This window comes from Neopelma chrysocephalum, unplaced genomic scaffold (genome assembly GCF_003984885.1).
Source record: "Neopelma chrysocephalum unplaced genomic scaffold, ASM398488v2 Primary Assembly neopelma1_66, whole genome shotgun sequence".
Classification (NCBI taxonomy): Eukaryota; Metazoa; Chordata; class Aves; order Passeriformes; family Pipridae; genus Neopelma; species Neopelma chrysocephalum.
The window spans coordinates 7,974,485-7,983,728 of record NW_020897725.1 but is presented as its reverse complement, the minus strand read 5'-3'; the positions used below and the strand labels follow the sequence as shown (position 1 = coordinate 7,983,728).

Here is a 9,244-nt window from a genome sequence, read left to right as displayed (position 1 = left end):
AGCTTCTGAAAGGCACCTCTGAAACCCCCATAAAGCAGCTATGTGCACCTTAGAGTGCTTGAAAATATTATAATTGAAAGCAAGCAAATTTCTTGCACTCTTAAGCTGTGATTTTCAACAGAGTCTGGAGAGCTTTAAGTGTTCTGGACTCTTCAGTTGTTGTGCCCTTTGAAAATCTCAGCCTAAGACCTTATCCATTGCCAACTACATCAAAAAGAGGAAGCTCAGCAAAGTGATCTAGAAGTTGGTACTAACAAGCACTCTAAATCAATCCAAAACACGTCTCATGCTGGGTCATCTGCTATTGATCAAAAGGACAGGACAAGTCAAGTCCAGGAAACATGATTGGGAAAATAATAAAACAGCACCAATGGATGTTTCAAGGTTTTTCTTAGCTTGAACGACAGCACTAAAGTACACTGCTGGCCGAGAGGTGATCATCTGTGGGATACTCCCTAGACAAGGAGGAGACGTTGTACATTAGAGGGACAGTAAAAACAAATTTTCCTCCTCACGACCTTCTGTTTATTTATGTTCTTAACATTAAGACTATACAAAACTAACTCCTTTCTGACAAATAATACTCTTCTTGCTTACCTAGCACAGTAGATTGGTACTTTTTAAGGACCTGGCAAAGCAGTCAGTGCGTCTGTGAAAAAGCTATGGGAGATACTGTCAGCTCACAGACCTGCTGATGGAATTACATAGCCTGGGAAATGTAGAGAGGTTGGGAGACATGCTTCCTGGACAGGGCTCTGCTCAAAAAGAGCCATCTATAGGGTATTTATCTTACCCAGAGGAAGCTTTTACCCTTGGGTTACTGAAGACACCTTCTGTCCCAAAAGGTAAACTATTGGTTTTTGCATGCTGGGTAGAGTTGGGCTGTTTCTTATTTTTCAATCGGAACTGAAAATCTGGTTGAGAAGCGCCTTACTGGTACGATTTCCAAAGGCCACCCACACATCCCTGTAGCTTAAATCTCTGTACTTAACGTAGGGGTAATGTCTCCCCAGGGAAGAGGAGGGAGAGATTATGTTGCAGAGTTACAAACATCTGCAGGGAGGGAAACACATCAAGCATGTATGTTTTACAGAAGGAACTCAGGAGAGGGGGAGAGAAAAGCTCTTTGTTGTCTGAGAGGAAGGATGTTCATGCTTCAGGGGCAGATGAGGAAGGGGATGTGAGGTCGTGACTGAGAGACGTGAGGTGGAAAAGGGCTGAAAGTCACCTGATATGAACTGGCAAAGGAAGGGAGGGAGCCCTGTGATAGTAGGGTTGCTTACTCAAAATGTGACCTGACTGCAGGCTGTCCTGGAGATACCACCCCTCATATATGGGCTGTGGGCTGAACCACACTATCATGCATCAAAAACTGGACTGGGAGACACTGTGAACCAGCAGCCCCCCTTCCTCATGTCAGTGTCTTCTCCTTAGATGTGGATTTTATCCAAATAGATCAGTTTGCACACTTGCTTTTTTTTTTTTTACATAATGTAGTTAATGAATTTTAAAATAACAACCTTAAAGCTGATCCAAGCTACTCCATTGCAGCTGTACGAGAAACTACATTGGTCCAGCTGGGCTGCTGCAGAATAACTCAAGACAGCTGGAAACATGGTTAAAGAAACCTAGTCCTCCACAGCTGGGATCCCTAATGAAAAAGTATCGTGTGACGATCTCAGAGAATTGCTACTACAGAGGAGAGAAACCCTGGAGACAAGGGAAAGATAGTCTTTGGGAGGTGCAAAATTCTCATAGTCAGCCAGAGAAAGTAGTTGTGTGTGCAGAAGAGCCAGCTCAGCCTGACTTCCTATGGATTTGTGCCTGTGGTGGGATTCGTGGCTGTCTGATCTGAAACAGATGCCAAGTGAAGCTTTTATCAAAGCCAGGGAATTAAAAATCTCTCTCTCAGAAGGATTCTCTTCTGAGTCTTTCCCCCAGTGAATGGATTAATAGTCTCCATCTCTCTCCTACCTGCCTGCCCGAGACTTGTGGGAATTTGCTACTGCTTTGTGTGACTGAAATGAAAAGAGCCAGTGGGTTAAAAATGCATCAGATTGAGGAAGAATATACACTCAGACAGAACGTGATCCACTTGTTTAGGAAAATCACTGAAAATACAGCTGATGTGAAACATGCTAATGCCACAACATATAACCTCATTAGCCCCTGAACTGCCTTCCTGGTCTGGAAGTTTTTTTGTTATATAAGAAGTGGGAGAGGAATGACAGATCTGTGCAATAAGGGCACTGAGGGCTTAAAGCTGGCAAAAACAAACCCGTGATTTTCAGCTATTCTAAAGAGCTCTGGATAAGTGCAATCCTGCAAGCTGCCTGCCTACCCTAAGTAACAGGAGTTTCACTGGCTTGCATCAGCCAGCCTCTGGCTCTTCTTATGCTAACCAGGCCAGCATTATTGTATTACATTTAATGGAGCTCCTTATGTCATTCCAGTCTTACTTCCTTTTTCTGATCCATGTGCTTTCCCTCCCTCCCATCACCTCTCCCTCACGTCAGCTGGAGTATGCATACGTGCTCCTCTTTCCCCTGTACCAGACATCACTGCAGTGCAGTGCTTATGATTACAAATCATCTCATTAAAGCCAGACAGCCACTCAGCTGGATGCAAATTACTGACCTCCTCAATTTATGAATGTCAGATTTTTCAGGGTGGGAAGGGAGGGGGGAGCAGGGTGGAAAGCGTTCCATTAAATGGTATCCATCAACCCTATCACATTTATAAGCTAATAAAAAGGCTAAAATGAAGTTCATTGGGACTGTCTGGATCTAGTAGTACCAGCTGGTTCCATGAAATATTAATAGAAACAAGACATGTTTCTGTGTTGGAGTCTGCTTGGTGAAAGGATGATACTATTATTGATAAGTTACTGACCTGTCCATTCTTCTCAGTGACATGTTCAATTTTACTTCTGGTAGTGTTAATCCTCCTCTGCATGTGAGAAGACAAGGTTAAAACATTGGAGATCCTACTACTGAAGAATAAAGACACATATTGTACAGGAGATCAAAAAATAGACTCAACTTGCAGGTGATATTATTTTGACTCTTTTCCATCATCTGTGAACTTTGCTGCCCACATGTAATTCAAATACAGAGCTTTGGCTTTAACTGGGAGAGGGAGATGTGTCAGGAAAGGTCTTGAACCTGAACCCTGAGAAAAAAAATGCAAACTGTAATGCGAAGTTCAGACCATGGAAACACTGCTTAGCAGCATGGCAGAAGAGCTTGATTCAGACAGTCTGGATGATGAAGGTTTTCCCATTTTGGTGGCTGCTCAGTTCAGCAGGTTCTTAGACTTACTTTGAATTAGGAATAAATGCATGCTAAAAAATCTGCTGCCTGCTGAGAAACCTAGGCAACCCTGACATTCATATATCAAGGCAATTAGCTCAGCAGATCTAGACAGATAGGACACCAACAGAAAAGCCAAATAATAAACAGGCCTGCACTAATCTCAAAGATCTACAGATGGTCCTTTCAGGTTGCATGAGCACTATAGCATTAGAGGGAAGGAAAATGTACCAAACGATGTCTGTCCTATGGCTGAACAGACCATTTCCATCCATGTTAATATCAATTAAGCACTTCTCACCAACACCGAGAAACATTCTCCTCTAGCCTGGGCCAACCAGCTGGGCTGCTGGGGGTCTGCAATTACTGGGAAGTACAGACTGTAAAAGAGAACGAAAAAAACTAATGGAGAAGGTCGCTTTGAGACACTGCAGACAAGAGTTTCACAAAGACAGAAATACACACCATAAAATTTTTGTTCTTCTACAAGTCTCTCCTCTCAAGATAATGGCCGGTCACAAGCTTTTAGAGACAGAATAAATGCACTAGAACATATCCCTTGGCAGAGCCAGGCAGATGCAGTGATAAATTAGCTGGCGGGTAGAAGACTACCTACTGTGCGAAGAACAGGTTGTCAAACAGATTCATTTATGGCTGTAAGAGTGATCAGTTGGGTTCTGAGCGGTTAGTGGAAATAATTATATCACATATAAACAGCTTGTTTCTTACAAAGAACAGATATGCCATTGACTAGATAGCAGAAGCATAACTTGTCATTGAACAAACACAGGAACAATAAATTTGAAGCTTAAAATCAAATCCTTTAGAATTTCCCAAGAGTTCAGTTCAGAGGAAAGCCCAAGAATAAGCAATGCCAGTCAAAAAGGTAGCAGCAGCAATGAAAGGCTGGAGAGCAGTTTGTAGCAATATATTTATATTTTTATTTCACCCAGAGGGGACAAGAGCCAAATGAGTCTTCAAAAAAACAGTAGTTATTGCACATGCAGACATCTATTCGCCAAGTGTCATGCTGCATAACTGCTTACAGCCAAAAAATATCCATTACTACGGTGAACAGATGTGAGCAAGAATAACAGGAAAGGAGAGCTGCTAAGAGAAGTTCTGCAGTGATATTCAGGATAATTCAAAGTACAGTAATACAGTCAGAGAATCTCTCCAGGCAACAGTAAACCAGTCGTATCTTCACAAAGCATTTATATTAGTCCCACTTTTTTTTTGTGAACTGCTGGCATTTTAGACCATCTTTCAGGAGCAGATTGATGGAGTTGGTACCCCTGCAAAGATGAACACGGGCAGATCAGGAGATAAACATCCTTTGAGCTGTATGAAGGGCAGACAGCAGATAACATGGCAATCTGCACTGCCTTATGGTTCTGGCCTGGCTTGGTGTGCTGGCCTCAAGGCAAACAGCTGGTTGCAATTTTTTTTCTGTCAGAAGTCAACTGGATTTGTTAAAGGTGATTGGGGAATACTTGAGTGAAATACTTGTCTTCCACGGATCAGCATCTTCTCCTGCTTCAAAGAGGTGAACTACAGCAGAAAAGAAATGGGTGGTGTAAGCAAGTTAACAAGCACCAGGGCTCATCATCTTCACTTTAGCTCTGTGGCAGCAGTCTGCTCAGGGGCAGCAGACTTTCAGAGTGCCACAATCAGGTTTCTTTGCCAAAATCCATGTGCAGGATAGACATCCCAGTTTGAGAAGAAGCAACAAATGAATAAGGAAACATAGAACTGGAAGATCATAAACGTTCCAGTGTTTGGTACTGATGGGACACCTGACTGAGGTTTTGGAGAAGAGAGAGGATCTATTTGTCTGGGTTAAGCACAGGAATCCTACAACCCTTTTTGGTCCTCAAAATCTCTTACCTAAGGAAAAATGGCTGTGAAGTACTTTGAAAATTAAACATGTGCAACAAAATTTATGTGAAGAACTGCTGGCTTGAGACAGCCTGTAGAAGAGGTTGAAGAGTTTTTCTCCTCTTCAGATTTAGAAAGCTAATTTCCAGAACAGAAAATTAAGGCTAAAAAGTAATGCCAATAGTTACAGGAATAAAAGCCTGCAGTGTAGCAAGTGTTCATTCTCTGTTTTATTTGCTCTCCAAGGACAGCCAAAAGAAGTCAGACTCTACCTACACTGCTATCTGGCCCCATCAGCAGAGTATGTGTGCTATATCTAGTGACTGTGTCAAGGAAAATCTATTAAACTGACAGTGACAAATACCCAACTCTTTCCCTTCCAAGGAGACTATAGTCAGCCTTGCTTGTGTTCTCTTTTGTCCCAGGAATTCTTGAGTCCTCTGCTACAGCTGCACAGCTTCAGCAAGAGCTCTGGAGGATAGCCCAAATCCATCTTGGCAACTGGATAATTAACAGCATTTCCCCAGTCAGAGGAGGGACTTCGAACCTGGACCACTGACAACCTGGGTGAATGTTTCAGCCACTGACTACTGTGCAAAATGTGGTTGGGAAAAGAAGGTTGTGGACTGACAATAAGAAATTGGTCACCATTTCAGAGGAAATAAGTGAGACTTTTTGAGTTCCCATAAAAGCAGATTGTAAACATGTACCTTAGGGAGTACATTTACATGCACATAAGTGTCTCAGGCGAGCAGTTCTTCACATAAATTTTGTTATTACACATGTAAGCATGTACACTTTGAGGTAGTGTCCCAGCTTTGGATTGGGAGTGAGGATCCTGCAGACATGCATCTTGCCCCCACCCACCCAGGCCCTGCAGTTCTCTTTCTCCTGGCTATCTCAGCTACATCCTGCAGTTCCCTGCTTAGCCTACAACCTGCCTTGAATCCCACTCCAAGCATGTAATCTTCCTGTAAGCTGTGTACTGAACTGCAGTATTTGCTTAATAGTACAACACTGGGCAGACAAGATATGTAACTTGTCCTGGTAACTGGACCTTACCAGGCTGATAAAAGTGGTCTCCAATGTGAAAGTAAATTAAGCTGTCCCACACAGGTCAAGAGCTTGAACCACTGGACTACATGTGCACATGTATGTATACTTTTTATGAGACGAAAACTTTCTGAAGCCAGTGAATTAGAAAAGAACATGCTCTCCATAAGCATCTAGACTATATTTAGGCAAGGACAGAAAAAATAAAAGAAAGGAAAATCTACATTTTTTTCCAAATTATTGGAAATAATGCTCAAAATGCTGGGATAGATGCACTTATGTGGATACTGATCTACCAGGCCTATCCAGACTCTATTGATTGCCAGCATTTTGAGCCAGCAGAGGAGAAACACATTGATCTGCTGAACAGTGGCTGGAGCCAGTGTATCATGCTGAATATCTGCACATGGAATTGCAGTCTAATTTGTGTCTGAGTACAGATCCAGGATGCTCTTCAAGTGCATTTTATCCAAGAAGGGCTTTTACACTCACCTGCTAGGGTACTCTATTTTTATCTCTGCCTTTGCTTAGCTGAACAGGACGTGCTTGGCTGATGCAAAAACTCTGCCCAGAGTAAAGTAATGTTCCTGCAGCAGACTTTTCCCTTTATATCTTTGACTTCTGTATCCTTTCTGCTTTTTATTTGGACTGTGACCATTCCCCCCTTTCTCCTCAGTGAGGTAATGTTTACCTGAATTTGTTTGTACTTTGGTATCAGATGCTGACCCTCTCTCCTTCATACCATCAGCTGACTCTGCCCATGATGCCAAGTGACACAATGGGTGACGGCAGAGCAATTACCAGCAGTTGCATCAGAAAAGGCATGCGACACCTGCTCTCAGTAATGAAAGAGTGAGCTCACACCGAAGGTGACTCAGCAGTGCTTCTTTGCTGCTTGTTACAAAACAGGCAGGCACACTTTTATCAGTCCTACAGCCCTTTACTGTAAGAGGATTTAAAGAATCTTTACATGAGCCAAATGGCAGGAGCAATCTCAGCTTATATAGGCTCGGGGTATTTCTGTCTGCACATGTTTTTATTACCCTATGCTTGATGAGTCTTGCAGTTTCACTCCCAGATGAGAAGGAATCTGAAAGAGCCTGAAACAGCTGAATCATTATTCATCTTCCCAGTTAAACAATATGCAGAACAGGTGGGAAGGAGGAGACTACTGAAGGCCAGCTACACTTTCCAACTCCAAACAGCTCATTATTATCCAGTTGCTTGAGATTTGAGATTTAAACGCAGGCAGTAGATAATTTTTTTTCTTTTTTTATCTTGATACAACAAAATGAAGAAATCACTTCAGTGATTGCTCCATAAACAGCATATACATTTCTGCAATTCACAAAGTATGCATAAATGAAAATATGAGCTGACACTGTCCTTTATCCTATCTAGACCCTTATATTATATACATTAAGCCCTGAAGAGAAGAACTCAGGAATATTGGTGCATGAAAAATTGGACAGGAGCCAGCAATGTGCACTTGCAGCCCAGAAAGACAACCCTACCCTGCATCCCAGCCAACATGGGCTGCAGGTGGAGGGTGGTGATTCTGCCCCTCTACTCTGCTCTGGTGAGACTCTGCAGTACCACATCCAGCTCTAGGGCCCATAAGGGCATGGACCTGCTGGAACGAGTCCAGAGAAGGATCATGAAGATGAGCAGGGGGCTGGAGCACCTCTCCGATGTAGACAGGCTGAGAGAGTTGGGAGTTGTTCAGCTCAGAGAATACTCCAGGGAGACCTTGTAGCACCTTCCAGTACTTAAAGGGGGCTTACCGGCTTACAAGAAAGATGAGGGCAGATTTTTTAGTGGGGCCTGTAGTGACAGGACAAGGTGCAACAGTTTTAAACTGAGAGAGTAGATTGAGATTGTATATAAGGAAGAAATTTTTTACAATATGGGTGGTCAGGCACTAGAACAGGTTGCCAAGAGAAGCAGTGGATGCCCCATCCCCAAAAATGTTCAAGGTCAGGTTGGACAGGGCTTTGAGCAGCCTGGTATAGTAGAAGGTGCCCCTGTTCATGGCAAGAGAATCGGACTAGATGATCTTTCAAGATCTGTTCCAACATAAACCATTTTATGATTCAATGATTCTATGATTATGTTATTCTTTGTATTAATCCTTTATCTGAGCTCACTGGGGACTGTTCTACCATCGGTGCAACAGTGTTCAGACTAAAGTATCTTCTGATCACAGTGCTTGTTACCCTCACTCCCAGTTTTCACTGCATGGGGAAGGCCATGGCATGTCGTTTAACCACAATACTCCTAATCAGGTGAGATGTCAGAAGTCACAGCCTCATACACTGTCTCCAAGTCCTATCTACCTTCATATGGATGAGATAGCACTAATATTGCCTCATCTTAGTCTTCATGCACAAGAAATGTTGTTACACTCCTACCTTATTCTTTACTGTGATTCACTACTTTCTGCTTCATTGTCCGAATTAGTAAAACAAGGATGAATTAGAGCTAATTGAAGTCTCAACTTCTGCAACTGTAACTTAGTGCTATAGGTTAATAATAGCTGATCTCTCAGAAAAGCCCAGCTTCTAGGATACCCACACCCTTACACATTAACCAGGCAAAACTGGACTGACAAGACAAGACAAAAAATTTCCAAGCCTCCTGATGTCTCCATGACTAATGTTACTGCTGTTGGAAAGATCAGGGGGAAAGTAAGTAAAAAATATAAATTGCATTTATGCCTTTTATCCACATCTTGTTTGTTTTCTCTTTAATGTGCATTGTATTAATGAGGAGGATAATCGTTATTTAATGTCCTCTTCCAAAAAAGGCACTCAACCAAGGCACACGAGGGCTTGAAATAATTAGGACGATATAATTGGGTACATTACAGAGGGCATGAAATTAACTGTAGTTAAATTAACTCTTCTTTCTCATATGAGCATAAAGGAGAAATTGCCGAGAACACATCTTTTTCATTCTAATTAGAAGCAGAGTCATGCAGTATTTTATCTGTCTGACTTTTA

The 9,244-nt window shown here is 42.4% G+C and overlaps 1 long non-coding RNA gene across 2 annotated transcripts in view; it reads right to left on the bottom strand.

The window, feature by feature from the left end:
* The window catches only part of LOC113968202, a 65,496-nt gene extending 58,634 nt beyond the window's left edge, over nt 1-6,862 (bottom strand). For both annotated transcript variants that reach the window (XR_003534418.1, XR_003534419.1), the window contains exons 1-2: nt 6,735-6,862; nt 3,613-3,691 (exon numbers count right to left, since the gene is read on the bottom strand). This is a non-coding gene — a long non-coding RNA (uncharacterized LOC113968202). The remainder of the gene's footprint in view (nt 1-3,612; nt 3,692-6,734) is intronic.
* Nucleotides 6,863-9,244: the final 2,382 nt, after the last annotated feature.